Source organism: Chiloscyllium plagiosum, unplaced genomic scaffold (genome assembly GCF_037043375.1).
Source record: "Chiloscyllium plagiosum isolate Xiang-an unplaced genomic scaffold, Cpla_swu_hap1 HiC_scaffold_23, whole genome shotgun sequence".
Taxonomy (NCBI): Eukaryota; Metazoa; Chordata; class Chondrichthyes; order Orectolobiformes; family Hemiscylliidae; genus Chiloscyllium; species Chiloscyllium plagiosum.
The window spans coordinates 19,300,370-19,325,953 of NW_028270161.1; the positions used below are offsets into that span (position 1 = coordinate 19,300,370).

At 41.3% G+C, this 25,584-nt stretch overlaps 1 long non-coding RNA gene across 2 annotated transcripts; it reads right to left on the bottom strand.

Annotated features, from left to right (window-relative positions):
- Positions 1-1,457: 1,457 nt before the first annotated feature.
- LOC148145827 (uncharacterized) lies at positions 1,458-23,981 on the bottom strand. 2 transcript variants are annotated; one of them, XR_015761206.1, is made up of 3 exons: positions 23,579-23,981; positions 18,602-19,177; positions 1,458-3,378 (listed from the first exon to the last, which is right to left on the bottom strand). It is a non-coding gene; the product is annotated as an uncharacterized LOC148145827 (long non-coding RNA). The 2 variants fall into 2 exon arrangements; XR_015761207.1 differs by lacking the exon at positions 1,458-3,378 and adding an exon at positions 16,844-17,335.
- Positions 23,982-25,584: the final 1,603 nt, after the last annotated feature.

Below are 25,584 nucleotides of genomic sequence, written 5' to 3' on the forward strand. Positions count from 1 at the left end.
ATCATGTTGAGGTTGTTCAGTATGCATTTGAGGTCTCTTCTGGAGTCCTGTGTGCAGTTCTGGACACCTTGTTATAGGAAGGATATTATTAAACTGGAGAGGGTTCAGAAAAGATTTACCAGGATGTTGCTGGGAATGGAGGATTTGAGATATAAAAATATACTGGAAAGACTGGGACCTTTCTCACTGGTATGTACTAAGTTGAGAGTTGACCTTACTGAGGTTTAGAAAATCATAAGGGGCACAGATAAGGTGAATGACCTGGGTCTTTTCCCTAGGGTGGGGGAGTTTAAAACAAGGGGACATGTTTTTAAGGTGAGAGGAGAAAGATTTAAAAAGGACATGCGAGCCAACTTTTTTTACACAGAGTGATTAGTGTGAATGAACTGCCAGACAAAGTGACGATTGCAGGTACAGTTACAACATTTAAAAAGCATCTGAATAAGTTCATGAGTAGGAAAGGTTTGGAGGGATATAGGCCAAGTGCAGGCAGGTGAGACTAGTTTAGTTTGGGAATATGGTCACTGTGGGCTGGTTGGATTGAAGGGTCTATTTCCATGTATGACTCTATGACTCCATGGCAATGAGGGCAAGTCAGAAACTAGGATTTCTGCAACAAGTAACTCACTTTTAGAATCCTTAAAACCTGTTTCCCATCAATAAAGCATGAGTCAGGAATATGATGGAATACTCTCCATTCCCCTGAATGAATGCTATTCCAGCAGCATTCAACAAGCTTGACATCTTCTAAGACAAAGCAATCCATTTGACTGGCACCTAATTGACCAATTTAAAATTGCACTCCCTTTACCATCAATGCATAGTGACTGTGGTGGTGTGTATCACGTTGTACACAATGCACTGCAGCAACTCGCCTTCAACAGTATCTTCCAAAGCCATGACTTTGCCTATGTAAAAGGGCAACAGAAACATGGGAACACCACCAGCTGCATGCTCTCCTCCAAGCCATACTCAATCCTGACTTTGATCCATGTTGCCAATCATTCACTGTCACTGGATCAAAATCCTGGAACATTGTGGGTGTCTGTATGGACTGCAGTGGTTCAAAAAGGTGACTCACCATCACCTTCTCAGGAGCAATTAAGATTTGGCAATAAATGCTGGCCTTGGCAGTGATGTTCATGAAAGAATAAAAAAAACTTTGAAGTGTAGCCACTGTTGTCATCCCGGCAATTTAGCAGTTCATTAATTATCACAATCAATGTGATAAAAGATCACATTGTTATCATGATATTGGTTGCAGCATAAATTATAGCAATGTTGTCAAGAGAAAATTCCTCTGATCTTCTCCAAAATAACATGGGATCTTTTACATTCCCTGAGATAGGCTGTCAGTTTAACAGAACATCAGAAGTTTTTTTCATTTGTTAATTCATGGGGATATGAGTGTCATTGCCATGGCCACCATTTATTGCCCATACTTGATTACCCTTGAACTGGTTTGCGCTCCAGGAAAAGCTGAGCTATAGAAATCAAAAATCCCCAAGTACTGAGCCTTTAGTTGTTTCAGTAGTGGTCATTACTACCTCCCCCAATGTTACTAGGTTAGGGTAGGTTAAATTTTCAATTCCTTACAGTTGCCAAGTAGCTGAGATGAAGGCAAGGGAAGACACAAGGCATCTGGTGATCTGTAAATGTGACACACCTTGAACAGCACCAATTTATTTTGGAGCCAAAGGCATAGAACAAGTTTTCACAAAAATAAAAAGTTTGAATTATGGTTTTTGATGATGATGAAGGAGGGAGTAACAGAGCTTCAACAGGTCAACATCCAACACTGAAATTTGATTGTAATAGGAAGGACTGAGATTCCTTGGATCTGCACTGGATTGCTAAATCACTCAGTTGCAATGGCTATTGTGAATTTGATGGAGTCAGGTGCATTATAAATGTAGGCTGGTCATATGGAACATCAAAGGGATTTCAAGTTTCAAAGAACTGGTTTCAAAGTGTTGTGTTATTGCTTTCCCTTCCTCTCTAAGAATCCATTAGAATCCCATACCTAGGAAACAACCCAACATTTTCCAATATCTATTTCATCCAACACAAACCTATGAAAATCCCTCCAATCTGCTCAAGAAACCTGAACTCACAACTGCTTGTGAGCAAGTGTTTGATGGTGTGAGTGTTCAAAGTGTGTGATGGTGTAAGAAGAAATGTGCAATGGTTTAAATGTGGCGAGTGAGTAATTGGCTGTTTGTAATGAATTTTTGTACAAGGAATTTAATACATCCCCACTCAGTTTGATTGGGAGTGCTGGTTGAAGGTGTTCTGATCAATTCTTTGGCTTACGCAATCAGCGGTTGTACACTGTGGTCAGTTATACTCCAGATTTCATGGCCACTGTAGGTGCATTGATGTTATGGCCATACAGATTATCAATCTGGAAATCCTTCCAACATGATGATGGCAGGCATTAGGAGCAGGACAGCTTGCTGGTCAGCCACTCTTGACACAGCGTGACACCCCTCAAACTGATTATCGCCTCTGGCTTCAGGCTGGCAATGTGTTCCGGGGAAAACAATGGATGTAAATATGTATTACATCTGCCTCATATGTTGTTCAATGCAGAAAAGACTTGTTCACATTGAGGGGAGTGGAAATTTAGAATTCTTTCTCCCAAAAAGCTGTTAAAGCTGGCAGGAGGTGGGAGTATGTTCAACTGAACAATTCAAACTGAGATTGATCAATTATTGTTGAGCAAGGATAGTAAGAATTATGGAACTTAAGTGTGCAGATGGATTTAAGGTGCTAGGCAGCTCAAATCTAATTGTTCGAGGGATTCAGTCGCTTTTTCCTACTCAAATTTCTATGAAACACCGAGCGGATCTCAGACACTGCGGAGAAAATGAAAACAGAGGCAGTAAGACTTTCAGTCACGTTATACATATTGATGAGGTTGGTTGGTGGACCAAACTGTTGTTACCCTGGAAGCAAGTTGCTGGTGCCCTGAGAATGGTGCATGAGAAGGAAGGACAAAAGGCCATTTTATTAAAGTTAGTAAGGACTATTGTCAAGTGACTATAAATCTGTCTCAGTGTTACTTTGTATACTTATCTGATCTCTTAGCTTTCTTTCTCTGTGGCCCTTATGCCGTCTTGTGTATAAAACCTCTGACTGGGCTGGCATCTGGTTCCACAGATCTGCCTGCTTTTACCTCCAAGCTGTACACATGAGACAAGCTGCACACTGTTGATTGATTGCTCATTCTTTTTAAATGTGTCCACACAAACACAGCCACTGGACAAAGAACTTAGGATGTTAAAAGCTTCAGCTCCAAAATATCCTGCTCTAGTGCAGATATACGACGACTGCGGTAAATATTGACTTCCATCAACTGATCTCAAAACATAGGATCTAAAAATGGTTTTTAAAAAGGAGAAAGAAACAATTTTTAAAAAGGCTGCAGCAATCAGATCACCACAGGTTGAAGAAGCTGATAAAACATCAATAAACAAGAATCAGTCTGATTAGAAATTAAACACACAGAATCCCTACAATGCAGAAAGAGGCCATTTAGCCAATCAAATCTGCATCAATCTTCCGATGAGCATTCCACTCAGACCCAGCCACCCACCCTGTGCCTGTAACCTTGCATAATTCACCTAAAGTGCACATCCAGGGACACTATGGGCCAATTTAGAATGGCCAATCCATATAATTTGCATGTTTTGGGAATGTGGGAGAAAAACAGAGCACCCGGAGGTAACCCGTACAGACACTAAGAGAACATGAAAATTTCACAGTCACCCAAGGCTGGAATTGAACCCAGGTCGCTGGTGCTGTGAGGCAGCAGTGCTAGCCATTGAATCACTGTGCTGCCCTAACCATTGAATAGAAACTTTTAGAAGTCCAATGCACTGTCCATTGTGCTACAGATTTGTACAAATTAATAAAAGGCATTGAAACTCAGATTCATATCTCCTGTTTGATTTACACATCTATGGATAACTTTCACATACTGGAATTAAAGAGTTGCCTGAAAATTATCTGGTTTTGAAAAACAATGATGCCAGACATGGGAATAAACAAAGTAACTGTATTTTAAACAGTTGCTTTGTCAGAGCTGCAGAAAGAAGAAAATAGATCTATGACAGCAGAATTGGAAGTCCTACTCACTCCTTGTTTTATCTCAGCCTCTCCAAAAATGATGCCCACCGATAAAGTAAATTGGAGAAATATTCATTCACCAAGAACTAAAAGATAACTGCAATTGTTGCTACAGCCAAGGATACAAGACTTCAATTGAAGCAACAGTGGCCTTAAATTAAAACCTAATACCTCAAGGACTCCGAAGATTTTTAAAATGCATATTATTTTATCTTACCTTTTGTACTATACACAGTCAGCTTTTTAAAACTTAAGACTTTTATTTGTGCATGTGATCTTTGTAAGTGATAATATTTCTTTCTTTCAATCAAGAACATCTTGTAATGAACTTGTTATTCCGATGCTGGTAAACCAGTATACTACATTTTTAATTGAAGGTAGATACAGCTGTAAGCAAAAATAAACTAAATCCTTGTTGTGGCCAACCAAGGGGCTTAGGAAAAAAAGGGAGCTGACTCACTCTTCCTCACATGGTCATAACAGATGGATGTGTTTAAGATGTAGGGAGTCAAACCAAAGAGTGCTATACGTGCCGACCAGCTTGTGCCTAGTTCTCCTCAGGCTTTCTAAGTGAGAAAAAAGGAAACCTAGGAGATATGGTCAGTAGAAAAGATTAGTGAATTAGGTGGTGTCCAAGGAGAGGATGGAGAAGTTTATGTTTTCAGTGTGAGCTCTTTGAAAGAAATTACAGGGGATCAACATTTAAAGAGGAACAAACAAGAAAAGGAGAGGGAAAGTACATGCATATACTTGGGATAAGATACCTACATAATTCCAGAGTACACACATACCCATACACATGCATATGCACACATGTACACAATTACATGCATTACTATGCACGTGTACACATACACAAACGTACATATAAACATTCACAGACACACTCAGGATTCTTTTTTTCTCACCATTCTCTTTATTTATTTTCTTTTAAATATTATTTGTACTTTATTCCAGCTCTAAATAAAGATCCATTACTGCTAATCTTCTCCATTTCTCTCTTGACCTGCTGAATGTTTCCAACATTTACCATCTTTTTGTGTTATACCTTTTGTTCAACAAATTTGGTTAATTATCTTTTAATACTGAGAAAGTCATGAGATTAAAAGGTTGGGTGGAATTGATGCTTCAGTACATAGAAAAAGAAATAAGATCAATTGGTCAAATTGTTCATTTTTATCCATATTCTCGAGCCTGCCTAACATCTTTGGATTTCCTGTGTCAATGTTTGCCAGGCCAGCTACAGCAAACATTCCAAGTTTTGAAGCATTTTACTAAATATTTCCATTTGTTTTAGTTTCACTGTCAACCAGTTGACTGAATGGAAAAACACATCTTTCTATTTGGCAAGCATTTCGTAGGGTATGTGGAACAATCCATCTTCTGCAACTACACTGGCCCCACCCCCCACCTTTTCCTCCGCTACATCGATGACTGTATCGGCGCTACCTTGTGCTCCCACGAGGAGGTTGAACAGTTCATCCACTACACTAACACCTTCCACCCCGACCTCAAATTCACCTGGACAGTCTCGGACTCCTCCCTCCCCTTCCTAGACCTTTCTGTTTCTATCTCAGGCGACCGAATCAACACGGACATCTACTACAAACCAACCGACTCCCACAGCTACCTGGACTACACCTCCTCCCATCCTGCCCCCTGTAAAAACGCCATCCCATTCTCCCAATTCCTTTGTCTCCGCCGCATCTGCTCCCAGGAGGACCAGTTCAAAATATGTACAACACAGATGGCCTCCTTCTTCAAGGACCGCAATTTCCCCCCCGACGTGGTCGACGGTGCCCTCCACCGCATCTCCTCCACTTCCCGCTCCTCCGCCCTTGAGCCCCGCCCCTCCAACCGCCACCAGGACAGAACCCCACTGGTCCTCACCTACCACCCCACCAATCTCCATGTACAGCGCATCATCCGCCGTCACTTCCGCCACCTCCAAACAGACCTCAGCACCAAGGATATATTTCCCTCCCCTCCCCTATCAGCTTTCCGTAGAGACCACTCCCTCTGCGACTCCCTTGTCAGATCCAAACCCCCCACCGACCCAACCTCCACTCCCGGCACCTTCCCTTGCAACCGCAGGAGGTGCAACACTTGCGCCCACACCTCCCCCCTCACTTCTCTCCAAGGCCTCAAAGGAAACTTCCATATCCGCCACAGATTCACCTGCACCTCCACCCACATCATCTACTGCATCCGCTGCAGCCGGTGTGGCCTCCTCTATATTGGGGAGACAGGCCGCCTACTTGCGGAGCGATTCAGAGAGCATCTCTGGGCCACCCGGACGAACCAACCCAACCACCCTGTAGCACAGCATTTCAACTCCCCCTCCCACTCCCACTCCACCGAGGATATGCAGGTCATTGGACTCATCCACCGCCAAACCACAACAACGCGATGGTCGGAGGAGGAGCGTCTTATCTTCCGACTGGGAACCCTCCAACCACAGGGGATGAACTTGGACTTCACCAGTTTCTTCATCCCCCCTCCCCCCACCTTGTCTCAGCCGAATCCCTCCAGCCCGGCACCGCCTTCCTGACCTGCAGTCTTCTTCTTGACCTCTCCGCCTCCATTCTACTCTGACCTATCACCCTCACCTTGACCTCTTTCCACCTATCACATTTCCAACGCCCCTCCTCCAAGTCCCTCCTCCCTACCTTTTATCTTCTCCTGCTGAACACTCTCTGCTCATTCCTGAAGAAGGGCCTGTGCCCGAAACGTCGAATCTCCTGTTCCCTGGATGCTGCCTGACCTGCTGTGCTGTTCCAGCAATAAAATTTCAACAAGCATTTCTCTCACCAACTGTCCAGGGTTAGATTGGAACATAGGAACATGAATAGTCCACTCAGCTGATTGAGGCTTTACCAGTCCAATCACTTTGAGCATGATTGTTCTATGCCGAAACTCCATTTTGTTCTGGTAATCTTTATTGCTGTTAACTAAAACAAATCTATCAATCATTTTAAAATGTTCAATTAACCCTCAGTCTAAACAGCTTTTTTAAAGAAATATTTGCAATTGTTAGCACTTCCATGATCACAGAATACCCCAGCCCACTTTTCATCCAACAGAGTACTTTTGAAGTGTAATGTGGAAAGGGTCATCAATGGTACTGTCAAGCAGCACATGCTCACCGATACTCAGTTTGAGATCTGCCAAGGTCACTCAGCTCCTGACCTCATTACAGCTTTGGTCCAAAAAAGGGCAAAAGTAAGAGTGTGTCCTTGATATCAGTCAGCATTTGACTGAGTCTAGCACCACAGAACCCTAAGATAACTAAGGTTAATGTGTATGAGGGAGAAGACTCTCCACTGGTTGAAGTCATACGTAGCAGAAAGAATGCTTGTGGTCTTTAGAAGTCAATCACTTCAGTCACAGGACATTGCTGCGGGAGTCCGTCAGCATATGTCCTTGGCCAAACCATCTTCAGCTGTTTTATTAATTACCTTTCTTCCATTATAAAATCAAATTTAGATACGATTGCTACAATTGCACAATGTCCAGTGTAATTTGTGACTGCTCACTTACTGAAGTAGTCCATGTTAATGTGTAGCAAGAACTGAACAACATCCAAGTTGGGCTGATAAATAACAAGTAATTTTGAGCCACACAAGTACCGGGAAATGGCCATCTTCAATAAGACAGAATCTAACCATCAACCTTAACGTTGAATGGCATTACTATCACTGAATCCCCATGGTGTCTCCTGGCAGTGTAGGGAGGTGAATTCTGGGGAGGAAGTGCAAAGTGCTTGGTGGTCATCTTGATGGATCAGCTGGGGATGGGAGCACCTGGGGTACAAACTTTGGGAGGATGCAGCTGATATGGAAAGGCACCACTGAATGAAGAGCCCTCCCTGACCATTTGTGAGCTTCTCCTCTACCTTCCTGCCCTCAAACCACAAAGGACAAAATTTCAGGAAGCAGCCATTCAGTCACCAATAATTGACATTTTAATGGCCTCACACAGGGTGAGGCCTGGCTGGTCTCCCCAGCCTCCTATAAAATTATAAACAGGTCAGGGTTAGCAGGAAGGTGACAGCAAGGCCCAGTGAGGAATGTTATCTTCCACATGCACCAGCAGGGGCATGTAAAAGTCTAACTAGATGTCACCTTTGACTTCTTTTTTTACTTAAGTCCTAGAAAACAATATAAAGTCACAATCTGCTGATTTAGAGGTGAATCCGAGAAAGCTACCCACTTAACCAGGGCCTTGGAGAGACAATTGCAGATTTTCACAACTTCTTGTACAAAAGGTGCTTCCTGACATCACCCTTTAACAACCTAGCTCTAACTTCGAAGTTAACCGTGTTCTGGATTCCATACCTGAGAAATTCATTTCCATCTACCAATCCTTTAGTCAGCCTGTACACCTCACACAGATCACTCTCTGATCTTCTATATTCTATTCAAGAGAATACAAGTTTAGCCCAAGTAATCTTTCCTTATAATTTAAATACTCTAATCTTGCTATCATTATTTTACATGTGATGGTCAAATCCTCTGCCAAGACTCACCATCCAGATGCACCCATAATTTTTTCAAATGAAGTAGTGTAGGATAGGTCATGGGACTCTGTCCCAATGTGGGTCTACAAAGCTCAGGAGGAAAGGGAAGAATGCATTACTGAGATACAGGGCAAAGTTCCAGTTGATACATGAAATGATGGAGCTGGAGTATTACTCAAACCCAAATTGAATAAGTTCTAGCCAAATAAATTAATCATTTTCACTTTTTAAAAAATGTGATATTTATTCCAAAACATTAAGTTAATATACAGTTTAAAGGCACAAAGTCTTTGATTTTTCATTCCGCTACTGTACAATTGCAGCTGTCCTCAGACTTTCTGCTTTTAAATGTCAAGCTCATCAACATATTAATAGCTCCCCTTCCTGAATCTGAACTAAGACAAGGAGTTGCCCTTCACCCCTCCATTAACCCCATTCCTCCCTATTACAATAGCTTGATTCTTATGGCTTGCAGGAAAACATCCCAGTAGATGAATTTTCCTGTGAAATGGTGACAGGAAGTAAGTCAGAATAACACAATACAACAAAAAGACTGTGGCTGCAGGAAAGATATGACATCAGCCTACACGCATTGAGAATATATCCATGTATAGCGCGTGTCTTTAAGTATGTGACTGTGTCATGAGAATAAAGTTACTAGTTTAGAGTTAATGAGGTGAAATTACTAGAATTGAATTAGTCAGCATTATGAAGGTAAAGGTAATGAAGTGCAATTACACTGGGTTAGAATTACTGACTTGGAGTTACTTGATTAGAGTTAGTGAGATGCAGTTATTGGGATTAAATTACTTATTTGTGTATTACTGGGGTGCAGTTACCCTTAGTTAGAGTTACTTGGGTGAAGTTAAGGAGTGCAAGTGCACTGAGTTAATTAGTGAGGTGCAGTTACTGGGACCAAGTTACTGTAATAGAGTTGCTAGGATAGTTACTGTGCAGTTACTAGGTTAGAATTATTGAATGAGAGTTATTGAGATAGCTATATGCTTCAGAGTCTTGGATGACCTGCAACAAAAACCTCAAAGCATGAAGTGCCATCAACAGTGCCATCAGATGTTCATCCAAATTTGGTGGTAAGAAAGAAAGTCCAACAGCAACAATTCTCCCTTGAGCAAATATGAACAGTAATCACAGAAAACTAGCTCTGCTGGTTGGGACATATCTTTCGGATATCTGACATCAAATGCCTGAAGCAACTAATTTATTTGGAATTTGGTTAAAACTCACATAACACCAGTTTATAGTCAACAAGTTTATTTGGAAATGCAAGCTTTCAGAGCGCTGCTCCTTCATTAGGTAGCTTAATGGTGCAGGGTCATAGGACACAAATTTTATACTAAACAATCAGTGTCATACAACTGATGCAACATATTGAACAAACCTAGACATTCCAGAAAAGTGTCATTGGACTAAAAACATTATAACTATTTCTGTCTTCCAAGATGCTTCTCAATCTGAAGTTCGCTCATACTTTCTTTTTTAATTTCTGACCTCCCGCATCCACAGTACTTTACATTTATTGATGTTTGAGAGAGTTTGCTATGTTTAAATTGCAGACATATTTCCCACATCACAGTAATAACAACATTTCATTGGCCGCAGAAGGTTTTGGGATGTATTGAAGTTGTGAAAAGCACTATATAAATGGAAGTGTCTGTCGTTCTTTTAAATGTGATATGAGGAGGAATGGATTTTCACAGAGACAGGGAGCATTGTTGAGGCAAAAAAATGAATATACCAAATCTATCACAGCCACACATATCCATTCCCTCCACCACCGATGCTCAATAGCAGTAATCTACAAGATGTAGTACACAAATTCAGCAAACCCCTTAGACAGCACTTTCTAAACTGATGACAATTACCATCCAGAAGGACAATGACAGCAGTTACATGGGAAGACCACCAGTGCAAGTTCCTCCCCAAGGTACTCATCATCCAGACTTGGAAATATATCATTGTTCCTTCAGGGTCACTGGATCAAAATCATAGAATTGCCTCCCTTAACAGCACTGTAGGTCTTCTAAAGTCCACAAACTGCAGCAGTTCAAGAAAGCAGCTCACAACTACATTTTCAAGGGCAAATGGTGATTAGTAATAAATGATTGCCGAATCAGTGATGTTCACATTCCACAATTTTTTTTAAAAAGAAAAGACACTAGAAGCATTTAAAATTGATCAGGAGGAATTATCACCTTTATGGACAAAAGATCTGATAAGGGACCATAGAGTCATAGAGATGTACAGCATGCAAACAGAATCTTCAGTCCAACTTGTCCATGCTGACCAGATATCCCAACCTAATTTGGTCCCATTTGCCAGCATCCGGCCCAAACACTAAACCCTTCCTATTCATATACCCATTCAGATGCCTTTTAAATGTTGCAATTGTATCAGCCTCCACCACTTCCTCTGGCAGCTCATTCCATACACACACCACACTCTTCTAAAGGACTGGGTGAGATACATTCAAAGATATTGAAGGAAATGAGAATAGAAATTGTAGAGACACTGGCTATAGTTTTCCAGTCTTTCTTCAACTCAGGCATGATGGAAGACTGGAAAATTGCAAACGTTACATCCTTGTTCAAAAAAGGGTGCAAAGAAACAACACACCAGCTACAAGACAGTCAATTTAACTTTGGTGGTGAGAAAATATTTGTAAACAACAATTTGGGGCAAAATAAACAGTCAGAAGGTTAATTAAGGAAAGTCTTTCTGGATTTCTTAAAATCCAAAAAGGTCCTGTCTGGTTATTTTGCCAGAACTTTATGAAGAGTTTAATTGAGGCCAATGTTGTGATGCCTGATGAAGGAGCAGTGCTCCGGAAGCTTGTGATTTTAAATTACACTATTAGAATATAACCTGGTGTCATGTGACTTCTGACCTTGTTTACCCCAGTCCAACACCGGCACATCCACGTGATGTGGGTGCACGTGGAATGATGTTTGATACAATGTCACACAGAGACTTATGAGCAAAGTTAGAGTTCATGGAACAAAAGGTCAGTAGCAATGAGGATATAAAATTCGCTGGGTGATAAGAAACAGAAAGTAATGGTTAATAAAATTTTTTAGTGGGAGGCAAAAGTATGTCGTGAAATTCCCCAGAATTTAGTTTTGAGACCCTTGCTTTTCCTCAAATACCGTTATAGAGTCATAGACATGTACAACACAGAAACAGACCCTTCGGTCCAACTTGTCCATGCCGACCAGTTATCCCAACCCAATCTAGTCCCATTTGTCAGTACTTGGCCCATATACCTCTAAACCCTTCCTATTCATATAACCATCCAGATGCCTTTTAAATGTGGCAATTGTACCAGTCTCCACCACTTCCTCTGGCAGCTCATTCCATATACGCACCATCCTCTGTCTGAAAACGTTTCCTCTTAGGTCGCTTTCATATCTTTTTCCTCTCACCCTAAACCTATGCCCTCTAGTTCTGGACTCACCCATCCCAGGGAAAAGATTTTGTCTAGTTACCCTATCCAAACCCCTCATGATTTTATAAACCTCTTTGATGTCACCCCTCAGTCTCCAACGCTCAGGGAAAACAGCCCCAGCTTACTCAGACTCTCCCTGTAGCTCAAATCCTCCAATCCTGGCAACATCCTTGTAAATCTTTCCTGAACCCTTTCAGGTTTCACAACATCCTTCCGATACGAAGGAGACCAGAATTGCACGCAATATTCCAACAATGGCCTAACCAATGTCCTGTACAGTGCAACATGACCTCCCAACTCCTGTACTCAATATTCTGACCAATAAAGGAGACCATACCAAATACCTTCTTCACTATCCTATCTACCTGTGACTACTTTCAAGGAGCTATGAACCTGCACTCCAAGGTCTCTTTGTTTAGTACATTCCCTAGTACATTCCCATTAAGTGTATAAGTCCCGGTCTGATTTGCTTTTCCAAAATGCAGCACCTTGCATTTATCTAAATTAAACTCTCTCCACCACTCTTTAGCCCATTGGTCCATTTGATCCAGATCCTGTTGTAATCTGAGGTAACTTTCTTTGCTGTCCGCTACATCTCCAAATTTAGTGCCATCTATAAACTTACTAATTATACCTCCTATGTTAACATCCATATCATTTATATAAATGACAAAAAATATTAATGAGCTGGACCTAGATATGAATGATATGAAACTTGGAAACATTGTTAACAATCAGGATGGTAGAGTAGGACTTCAAGGGCCATGGACGAGTTGGTGGATTGTGCAGACAGGTGGATGAAGTTGAATGCAGTAAAATTATTTATTCTGGTAGGAGAACCAATAAGGGAAAAGAGAAACATAATATTATAAAAAAGGATGCAACTCTAAAGGGGATACATGGGTAGAAGGATCCAGCCATTTGGGAATATTACAGCACACTCCTGAGTTAGACTTTATAGATGGTGTCTAGCACTGCGGAATCAGGAGTTACTCACTGTAGAATTCTGAGCTTCTGACCTGCCGTTATAACCACACTATTTCTATTGTTGGTCTAATTCAGCTTCTGATCAATGGTTATCTGATGGGGCAATATTTGGCTGATTGGATTTGGCCGACAGTTTGTGCACTGCACATATCTGAGCAATTTTCCACATTACTACATAGATGTCAATGTTATGTCTGGAGCAGCTTTGCTTGAGGTGCAGCAAGTTCTCGTTAACAAACCTTCAGTGCAATTGCTGGAACGTTGTCAGGGTGCATAGCTCTTGCAATATCTATTGCCTATGGTTTCCTAATATCATGTGGAATTAATCAAACTGGCTGAAGACTGGCATCTGTGATACTTGAAACCTCAGCAGGAGAGCGTGATTTTGAAATTCTATAAAGCTGGTGTATGATGAATGAGCAATCAATCCTTATCTTACTGACAATATTTGTATCTCCAGAGTGGATTAGAAATGAAGAGAACCTTTTCCAAAGTTCTGAGTTTACTTTGCAGCTGATAAAAATGAGCTCGTTTCAGTCTCAGAAACTAAGCAGGAGAATCCTACTTTTAAAAGACCCCAGATATCATAGTGCTAATTATACATGTCAAACACTTCTGCAAAGCCTCTTTTAAAATTAGACAGTCAGTACTCTACTTAAGAAGATACTGAGAGCCCTAAAGCACTGATACAATGTGAAAATGCAACAAACTGTGAATTCCTCTCAAGAGAGTTCAATGAGTTTATCTAACAAATATGCATATTGGGGAAGGCATAGTCCATTCCTTAACTTGTGTTTGTACTGATCTCAAACAGGGTAGCAGTAGGACTGCATTAAGGGGAAAAAGAAACTTCAGCTGTACATGGAATTTATAGCACAGAGAAGGCCATTCAACCCATCAGGTACATGCTGGTGCTTATCCTTCACAGAGACCTCATCCATTCCTACTACATCTCATTTTATCATTATAACCATTTTCTCTCTCTTGTGTTTATCTGGCTTTTTATGAAATTTACTCCTTGTGGCAACAAGTGCTGTAATATGCATTCCTCACCAATCTATCTGTCACAGATGCATTTGTCCACGTCAGTAGATATGTCCACTATACATTCATTGAGGCTACCCAGCATGGTGTTGTGTGACACTAACTTAGCGCTAACTTGGAAAGACTACAGACAGATCTAGCAACTGAAAATTGGACCTCTGTAAAGCACTGTGGGACAAATAGTAGCAGACTAATATTCAACAGCAATATGTAGCCTCATGGCCTGGATTTCCCCCATTTTAATCATTGCCATCAAGTCAGAAAATCAACTGGCTCAATGAAGTGCATACCAGGAGCAGCACCAAGTGAAATAAAATTATGTGTTATTTAAATGTAACACAAATAAGATATGTAGATTCCATTTATTTCAAGATCTCATGGGTTTAATTACAGTTAAGCTAACACACAAAATGGGCGGCACGGTGGCACAGTGGTTAGCACTACTGCCTCACAGCGCTAGAGACCCGGGTTCAATTCCCGCCTCAGGCGACTGACTGTGTGGAGTTTGCACGTTCTCCCAGTGTCTGCGTGGGTTTCTTCCGGGTGCTCCGGTTTCCTCCCACAGTCCAAAGATGTGTAGGTCAGGTGAATTGGCCATGCTAAATTGCCCCTAGTGTTAGGTAAGGGGTTAATGTAGGGGTATGGGTGGGTCGCGCTTCGGCAGGGCGGTGTGGACTTGTTGGGCCGAATGGCCTGTTTCCACACTGTAAGTAATCTAATCTAAAAAAATGCAAAGCAATCTTCAAACATAGTCTGTACCTTGACCTCTCCAATGCAGACTCTATGGATTATGGTCATGTGGTGACATCAAAGTACTTGGCTTATTCACATGTTGAGCTCTTAAAGGAAAATCTCTCCAAAGGTGACAACAAAATACTAGGCGTTCCTAGCATCAACCTGATCAAGCCACGACATAGGACTATTTACATGCCAAACCTTGGAAGCAGCAAGTCTGGACAGGATTAAACTGGCCTCATGCCTGATGCTTTTGCCCAAAACATCAATTTTCCTGCTCCTCGGATGCTGCCTGACCTGCTGTACTTTTCCAGCACCACTCTAATCTCCAGTATCTGCAGTACCCACCTCCGCCGAGGATTAAACCATCCAACAACCACTAAATCAGATCTACGCGCTTCAGTCCTGTCAGGTCAATTAAACAACTAACAGCGGAGGGGCCTCCAAATAAATCCCCTTCCTCAACAATAAGGGAGCCCAACACATCAGTGCAAAAGATAAGGCTGAAACTGTTGCAGCCATCTTCAGCTGGAAATCCTGAGGTGATGGCCTGGTGGTATTATTGCTAGACTATTAATCCAAAGACCCAGGCAATTTTCTGGGATCCTAGGTTTAATTCTGCCAGGACAGATGGTGGAATTTGATTTCAATAAAATCTGGAGGTAAGAATCTACCGATGACTGTTGAAACTATTGTCAAAAAAAAACTTACTTGGTCATCTTCACCTGGTCTGGCCTACAAGTGACTCCAGACCCACAACAATGTGGTAGACTCTTTGCTGCCCTCTAAACAATTAGGGATGAGCAATAAACTAATGAATAAAATAGGATGATCCTCTTGGCTCCTCTGGAAGTTTCCAGCATCTGAGTCCTCAACCAAATCAATTCATTGCACAAATAAGAGGAAGCAGCTGAATGCATGAACTTTGCAAAAGCTATGGATCATGACAACATTCCAGGGCTAACTTCTACATTAACCAGGCTGTTCCAGGACAGTAACAGGCTTGGAGTCTTACCTAATGGAAAGAAAGATGGTTATGGTTGTCAGAGATCAATCATTTCAGTCATCAAGCCTGCTCGACAGGAGTTCCTCAGGGTAGTGCCCTTGCCCCAAAGGGGTTCAGCTGTTTCATCAATGACCTTCCTTCATCTTAAGTTCAGATATAAGGAAGTTTACTGGTGAATATTTAGCTCCGTTCACAACTTTCCAGATACTGAAACAGTCTGTGTCCATATATGAGCATGATAGGGGCAAAATACTAGGTTTGGGCTGAGAAGAGGCAAACAATATTTTTAACTCAGAAGTGCCAGGCAATGACCAGTTCCCACAAGATCTAACTATTGCTGTTTAATGTTCAAGGTCATTATCATTTCTAAATGCCTTGCTAGTAATATCCTGGGAGTTAGAAATTCTATTGTCACTAATTCACCTCCTATGTTCCACTGCTTGTCCACCATCTAACAAAGTACAAATCAAGAATGTGCTGGAATACCTTCCACATGCCTGAATGGGCACATCTGATAGAGCATTAAAGAAGCCCAACACTGCCCAAGACAAAGCAGAGTGTTCGACTGGCACCCCAACCTCACCACCAATGCACAATGGCAGCAGTGTGCATTATCTACAAGATGCACTCTTGTAATTCACCAAGGCTCCTTTCGCAGCATGTTTCAAGCCAACAACCTCTATCACTTAAGACAAGAGCAGCAGAAAAATGATAATATCATCATCCTGACTTAGAATTATGTTGCTGTTCCCTCACGGTAACTGGGTCAAAATCCTGGTACTCTCTCTCTCCAACAGCATTGTGGGTGTGCCTACACCCCAAGCACTGCAGCGGTTCAAGAAGAAAGCTCATCACTACCTTCTCCAGTGGAAGTTAGGATGGGCAATAAATGTGGCCCCAGCAATTCCTACGAAATTAATATGGTTGTCCTGAATTCCCTCCTGGATTTATTTGAGACCTTCTTACATTTATGGCTCATTTTGAACCCTCTCATAAATGGAAACATCTCTATGTTTACTCTATTCAAACCCTTCCTAATTTTAAAAACCTTTATCAAGCCAACCCTCGATCATCTCTTTTCTAAAAGAGAGCCTCACACTACTCAATCATTCCTGGTAATTTTGATCTCACAATTCTAACATATTGTTCTTCAGGACTTTTCACTTGGAAAGCATAAAAGAAGAAAACTCTTGCATTTCTATGGATTTTTCACAAACGTCACATGCCTCAAAGCCAGTGAGTTAATTCTGAAGCATAATCACTGTTGAACGTAGTGTCAATATGCACACAGTAAACTTCCCCCATACCAGATTTTTTAAAGTGATGTTGATTGAGAGATAAATAATGGCCAGAACCTGAGGGAAAACTCTCCTGCACTTCTTCAAAATAGTGCCGTGGAGCTTCTACATCCACCTTAGCAGAGATGTGTGGCCTTGGTTTAAAGTTGCATCTGAAAGATAGAACTTGCATATTTTATGTCGTGAGGCCAGTCAAACACCCTGACTACCCTCATTAGTTAAACTCATCAGAATGCTACCTGCACTTGAAAAGATAAATTCTGAAGAAAGATTGCAAAAAAAAATTATATATCCTATTGAATTTAGAGAATTGAGAGAAAACCTATTTGATGTAGATAACAGGATTCGATAGGACAGACACCAAAAGGTAATTCCACTCATGGGGAAATCTGAAATATATTAGCATAACCTTAAAATTAAAGCATTTGGGAATGAAACGAGGAAGTATTCTTAATGGGAAAGGAAATGTAAAACTATATCCTCAAAATGCAGAGGCATTGTTGTTCAATTTAAATTTTTAAGACTGAGATCAACATACTTTTGTTGTAGCAGGATATAAAGGGAGCAAAGGCAGTTAAATAGAGTTGAAATATAGGTCAGCAATAATCTAATTGAATGATAGAAAAACCACCTGTGCCTGTTCTATGTTCCCGACAGTCTCAGTGTCAAGATCTATTCTCAGTCAAATTTGTTGATTTCGGTGGATCATGTTAATCTATATGGAAAATCAGAGTTCCTTCTCTTGATTATTATGTGATGAGATTTGCTGCAAAGTTTATCTTTATGAAAATTATGCAAGTAGCATGGTTAGTTTGGAAAGTTCCCAGAATCCCATAGCCTGCCAACACATATTTAGGTCCACAGTGGAAGATCAGCCCCACTGAACTTCAGGTCAATATGAGTCAGGTCTTGAGGAGTGAACAATAAAAAAGTACAAACTGTGTCTAGGAAAGGAGTCGGGTGTAAACATACAATGTACAGTAATGAAAAAAGAAAAAAAAGATCAAAATGCACACGTATATAGTACCTTTCACATGTCTCAAAGTGCTTTACAGCTAACATCTCATTATCCAGCATTATGTGATAATGAGATAATCCATTGAAATGTGGGCTGAGGGATGAATTTTAGCCAGGTGAACTTGCCTGATCTTCTTCATTGTTTACCATGGAATTTTCTCAAATCCACTTCAGAGAGCAAAGAGGATCCACAATTTAATATCCTATCTGCAAGATGGCATCTCTGTCAGTGCAACTCCAACACCTCCAACACAGAACAACTGCACAAGAGTGTCACTGTGATTCTTAATCTAGTCAGGGTGGCAAGTGCCATCACTGATTGAGCCAAAACAGACACTTTAAAGAGACAAAACATAATTTGATAAAAGACATATGGGACAAGAAAAGAATTGCCAGCTCACCATTGTGCTACCAGTTATTGAGCAGGACTCTGGAACCGGTGACACCTTTACACCATGGAATTCCCAGCTGAATTCTGATCTCAGCAACAAAAAGATGAAGCCAACTTTAATTCTGTTTTCTTCTCATGCTTCCTCAGTAAACAATGAATAGGTTGTTGAACTAATTTCTTAAAATTCTATGATGTAAATTCTGTAAATGTACAGATTCTTTGAAACATATTTTTATCTCTTGCCCAACAGTGATACACTTCTGTATTAGATGAAGGCACTGTATGCCTCTAAGAGGGTGGGTATTAAAGTCATTTGGATGAATGACTTTATGTTGCTAACTAGCTCAAATCACATTGGAAGGGGTTAATGTTCTGCAAAGTTCCAGGCATCCTCACACTGGCTTAAGTTGTTGTCTTTTTTACACAAATAGCTCTTTGTACTGATGTTATGTTTTTTCCTTTTCGTCTTTCCAATGATGTCTCATCACAAGATCACAGCAGTCACAAGATCATCAGATGACAAAAAGGCTCCTTGTTCTAAAGAAGAACAGAAATTGCTGGAGAGACTCAGCACATCTGGCAGCATCTGCAGAGAGAAAGCAGAGTTAACATTTTAAGTCCAGTGATTCTTCTTCGGAATAGGTTCATCATCCTATCTACTTTCTTAAACCAAGTTTATATCAGCACTCAATTAGTTTAGAATTTGGAGGATTACCTGCATTAAGATGATCAAATTCAGCTCAGTTATCCCACACTTGGACTTATGTTGAATTGGCAAGAAGTATGTTTCCACAAATGCTGTTGGCTGCCACATCCAAGTAGCTGTTCTCAATGTGAGATCAGAGATTCAGTCCATGAAAATGTGAATGTACAACCAGGAGGTGTGTGATAAGGGTATTATCATTTGGAAACTTAGGTTCTAAAGAAGTGGCAAATGGAACTTTGGCTTTTAGTTCAGTGAAAGCTACTCTTTTTTAAGGGTCAGATACACTTTGCTTTTAGCATTGGGTCCAAACAGCCTTTGCAAGAAATCATGTGATTACACTCAATAGCCAAGCAATTCAGCTAGGGAGAAAATTGACCAAGTATTTTTTTAATATTGTCAATATACTAAATTCAAACGTGATTCCAGTTTGGTATTTTGGGGCATGATTTAAATTGATTGGTCAAAATTTGAGTTTGTTTTGTCATCTCTAGGCAATCCAGCTACTCTAGCTGTTCGACCAAATGTTACATTGTGCCTTATTCAAAACACTTATAGAGTCATAGAGATGTACAGCATGGAAACAGACCCTTCGGTCCAACCTGTCCATGCCGACCAGATATCCCAACCCAATCTAGTCCCACCTACCAGCACCCGGCCCATATCCCTCCAAACCCTTCCTGTTCATATACCCATCCAAATGCCTCTTAAATGTTGTAATTGTACTAGCCTCCACCACATCCTCTGGCAGCTCATTCCATACATGTACCACCCTCCGTGTGAAAAAGTTGTCACTTAGGTCTCTTTTATATCTTTCTCCTCTCACCCTAAACCAATGCCCTCTAGTTATGGAATCCCCAACCCCAGGGAAAAGACTTTGTCTATTTATCCTATCCATGCCCCTCATAATTTTGTAAACCTCTATAAGGTCACCCCTCAGCCTCCAACGCTCCAGGGAAAACAGCCTCCGCCTGTTCAGCCTCTCCCTGTAGCTCAGATCCTCCAACCCTGACAACATCCTTGTAAATCTTTTCTGAACCCTTTCAAGTTTCACAACATCTTGCCGATAGGAAGGAGACCAGAGTTGCACACAATATTCCAACAGTGGCCTAACCAGTGCTGTATCAGGTAGTTCTAGTAGCTTGTAACTCTCTCAAAGGTACAGTACCCCTTACACCTTCATAAAATCAAAAATAAGAATTTTTAAAAAGAAATGCTTTATTCATAAATTTATAAATGCTAATTACTTAACAACTAGTTTTTGAAATTACATAAGATGTCACACTCTGTCATGCTTCCCTACACCAACAATTAGAGGTTATATTAACAAAATACATTAACATGAAACATACTGCAGTGCATTCTCAATTAGTCCAGAATTTGAGAGACATTTCATATGGGTTCCAGCTTCTTCGTTTACTATGGCAGGAGGGGTTGTACATTGTAATCTTTCCCGTGCAACATTGAGGCAGTTGCTCCAAGCTTTACCCTCATCATATGCAGCCTGAGTTCTGAAGGCACTTCAGACAGCTCCGTCAAATCAAACATGTGACAGGTCAGCTTAACTTCTCTGTAATGAACTTTACAGTGATTATCTTTTTTGTCCGTACAGGTACTAAGTACTACAGCAGTTGTAGGTTGTTAACCCCACATTCCCCCAGTGCAATCATGAGACAAAACTTTGGGCTCGCATGTTCTATTGCACTAATGGCTGCTGTGGAGCTCTGCCTGATTTATGATATCTGCAAGGCCCCTTTAAATACTCATACTTTTTCTATAGGTGGTTGTGGCTTACTTGACAGCTCTCAGACGCTTGATTATTGTTGCAAAACTTCCTGTGACAAGTTTTTTTTGTTGGAGAAACTTTGACCCCCTTGCAGCCGCTCAGAAATTGAAACCTATCCTCAGCTGCTCTCATACACCATGCCCCAAATTTTCACTCTGGATCACATTAAGTCTGAGGCATTAAAATGGGGTCACTCTCAAACAATATTTGGTTTGCATTTTGCTGGGACCAAATATCAAAGTGTGAACAAGTCCTGCATTGGTTTAACGAGTGAAGGGAGTCATTATCTCGCACAAATCTGGACATCAGTTTTAATCCCAATCCTAATGCCAAACTCATGACTTAAGCTCTGAAATTCACTGCTTAAATCTCTTCACCGCCTACCTTATTGACTAATCTGCTAATCAACTGTCCTAATAACACTTAACATGGCTCAGCATCAATAATTTGTTTGCTGTTACACCTGTGAAATATCCCAGGACCCTTTACTACATTTATGTAATTGCAGTTATTGGATCCAGTTCACAATGAGGTCTCTACTTAACAAAGGTTCTGACTCTCCAAGCTACATTCTGAGTAAAATAGATTTTTCAGCCAGATAACCACGCTCCAAACTGAACAGTGACATTCATGCATGATGTTGTTTTGAGGTTTGGAAATGGACAACAACTAGATCCTTTCCCCTTCCTCAAGAAATACTGATGTGTTGGTGGGAATCGTCAAATTAAAATGTTCTCAGGAAGTTCCTCTACCCTGTGCCTGAAGCTCTTGACACAGTGAATATTCTAGAACTGCAGTTTCAAACCCCAATTATCACTTTTGCTCAGTGTTCAAATCTCAGCCCAGGAATCAGGCACAGAACTTGGATGCTGTACTGAGGGTGTGTTGTACTGTTGAAGCTGCCATTTTTCAGGTGAGATGTTAAAATCAAAGCCTTGACATTCTGCCCTGGTCATCCAAGGCAGAAGAGGTAACATATTCCTTATCTGATACTGTACACAGGGCAGTGTGAATAGGAACAATAGTGCATGATATTTTTTGTACAGTGCAATGTTATTTGGATTAATGGGGTATTTTAACCTTATAGTGAATGCAGAGCAGTGATATTGGGAATAACAGATTATGTTCCTGAACTGTGGCTCAATGTTTTCCCACTCACTTATAAGCCAAAGGTTGAAAGGTCTGACCCCATTCAAAGGTCACAAGTGCCAAATCAAGGCTGATACTCCAGTACGTTACTAAGGAAGTGTTACACTGTCAGAGCTGCCATCTTTCAGATGATACATTAACAGAAGACCTGTTGGTTCTGTCCAGTGAACATAAAAGATCAGGTGACACTATTCACAGAAGGAAAGTGTACTCTAAAGTCCTTACCAATATGTATCCCTCATCCTATATTACAAACATTAGATGTATCTGGTCACAATGACCTTGCTGTATATTGGCTGTTGTGTTACTGACAATACAGCAGTGATAACACAATGTGCACCCTGTAGTTGCCCAGTGATCATGACATAGATTGCCCACGTATTTCCCCATAGTTCTATTTCTGGATGACTCAAGATTGTTTGATTTAACATTAATTTGCAGAGTGAGGTTTTTAATCCCACCAGGAACTAAGAGCAGAATTGTCTTGGTGCCTTCTGAAGATGGTGATAGACGTAAGGATTTAGGGTGTGAGAAAATTTAGGGTGTGAGGTAAGAGTATTAGAGAAAAGAAATGGCACTATGCATCCATTCCTGCTGAAGGGCTTTTGCCCAAAACATCGATTTTCCTGCTCCTCAGATGCTGCCTGACCTGCTGTGCTTTTCCAGCACTACTTTAATCTAGCACTATGTATGGAGAAGAGTATTAGAGAGAAAGCAAATACTGGAGGATAACAGTATTAGAGTGGGGCTAAACCTATTCGTGTGGTGAGAATGCTAGAGAGAGAGTGGGGCTGAGAGAATTGGGGAAAACTGGAGAGCACTTCACGTCTCAGAGTTACTTTGACTGGAAAAAGGCTGTCACTGAGTCAACAGGTTCATGTCCCACTCCAACAAAGTTAGGACAATGTCCACACTCCAGAGACTCAAACTTTCCTCTCAGTCAGAGCCCCTAACTACCCACTTACCTTCCTTAATTATTTTTGGTTCCAATGGAAGATCCTGCAGAATTCAGAAAGCACAGTGGAGAAATTCTCTTCAGAAGCTAAGCCTATAATTTAAGGCAGTGGATTTTCTATTCTGGCAAGCATTCATGAACACACAAAAGATTTGGGAATATTGAAACAGTGTCTGAATGATTGAGTGAATGCATAGGTGTCTAAGGGGGGGGGGGGGGGGGGAAAGTATGGATAGAGAGATAGTTGGCTTGGTTGAGGGGCTGGAGGGAAGTCTGGTGCATGGTAGGAGGGTTGGCTTTTGTAAATTACTTTCAAATGATCATGAAGATTTCCGAAATTTGCACCATGTTAAATGATGGAAACGCCCAAACTGACATAACAAAATAAACTTGCCTTCACAAAGACGGTTCCAGTTATTCTGTCACAGGGCAGTAACTCGAACCTAAAAGCTTTATTGGAATTCTTGGTCTGACGTTTTCTTTGGGAAGTAATCCAGGCGGTAAAATGGAATGGTGGAGTATAGGAGAACAGCGCATCGGAAATTTAAACTTCCCGCAGGCATTTCCCAGAGAGTCAGTGGGTCGGGACTTCCGCAGGATACACATTGAGAATGGTTAAACCTGGCGGTTCTAGTTGGCAGCGCCGCTTTCTGCTGACAATTGAAAACGACTGCACTGCAAACGGTTTTGCGGCGCTATATAAATGCAGTTTGTCTTTACCGAGTTCAAGCTGTAACCAATTAATCAGCGCCTCCAGTAATCAGGGCATAGTTTGTTGCTTGCATGTCTCAACAGTTGATTTCCTAAAATTCCGGGCTCATTCTTTGACATTCGCTGTCGACACTGAACCATCCCCCAAGCGCAGGGTATAACTAACCCACCCTTGCCTTATGGCTTCAGTCTCCACCTTTCCTGACGTTTGAAACGCATCCAGCCAATCATGCTCTTCTCCCCAGATCTGTTTCCCGACAAGCTGGGGGTAAGATAGTTCCTTTTCAATTTACTAGTTGAATTTTTCTGTTCATTTTTCGTTCCAGCATCACGTATCACCTTCTCAATCGACTGACACGCGATGCTATGTTTCTCTGTCCCAAAACCTGTGCACTTTTCTTCTCTGTGTCTCTTTCTTCATGATTTGGAGATGCCGGTGTTGGACTGGGGTGTACAAAGTTAAAAATCACAGAACGCCAGGTTATAGTCCAACAGGTTTATTTGGAAGCACTAGCTTTCGGAGCGCTGCTCCTTCATCAGGTGGTTGTGGAGTATCATAAAGCACAGAATTTATAACAAAAGTTTGCAGTGTGATGTAACTGAAATATATATTGAAAAAGACCTGGATTGTTTGTTAAATCTCTCATCTTTTAGAATAACCATGTCAGTTTCAGTTCTTTCATATGTAAACTGCAAAATTGTTTAAAAAAGTTACATTCTCAATGAACTTTAACAATTAGAACATAGAACAGTACAGCACAGAACAGGCCCTTCAGCCCACGATGTTGTGCCGACCACTGATCCTCATGTATGCACCCTCAAATCTCTGTGACCATATGCATGTCCAGGAGTCTCTTAAATGTCCACAACTGCTGCTGGCAACGCATTTCATGCTCTCGCAACTCTGTGTAAAGAACCCGCCTCTGACATCCCCTCTATACTTTCCTCCAACCAGCTTAAAACTATGATCCCTCATGTTAGTAATTTCTGCCCTGGGAAATAGTCTCTGGCTATCAACTCTATCTATGCCTCTCATTATCTTGTATACCTCAAATAGGTCCCCTCTTCTCCTTTTCTCCAATGAAAAACGTCCGAGCTCAGTCAACCTCTCCTCATAAGATAAGCCCTCCAGTCCAGGCAGCATCCTGGTAAACCTCCTCTGAACCCTCTCCAAAGCATCCACATCTTTCTTATAATAGGGTGACCAGAACTGGACACAGTATTCCAAGTGCGGTGTAACCAAAATTTTATAGAGCTGCAACAAGATCTCACGACTCTTACACTCAATACCCCTGTTAATGAAAGCTAAAACACCATATGCTTTCTTAACAACCCTGTCCACTTGGGTGGCCATTTTAAGGGATCTATGTACCTGCACCCCAAGATCCCTCTGTTCCTCCACACTGCCAAGAATCCTATCCTTGATCCTGTACTCAGCTTTCAAATTCGACCTTCCAAACTGCATCAACTCGCATTTATCCTGGTTGAACTCCATCCGCCATCTCTCAGCCCATCTCCGCATCCTGTCAATGTCCCGCTGCAGCCTACAACAGCCCTCTATACTGTCAACGACACCTCCAACTTTTGTGTCATCTGCAAACTTGCTGACCCATCCTTCAATCCCCTCATCCAAGTCATCAATAAAAATTACAAACAATAGAGGCCCAAGGACAGAGCCCTGTGGAACAC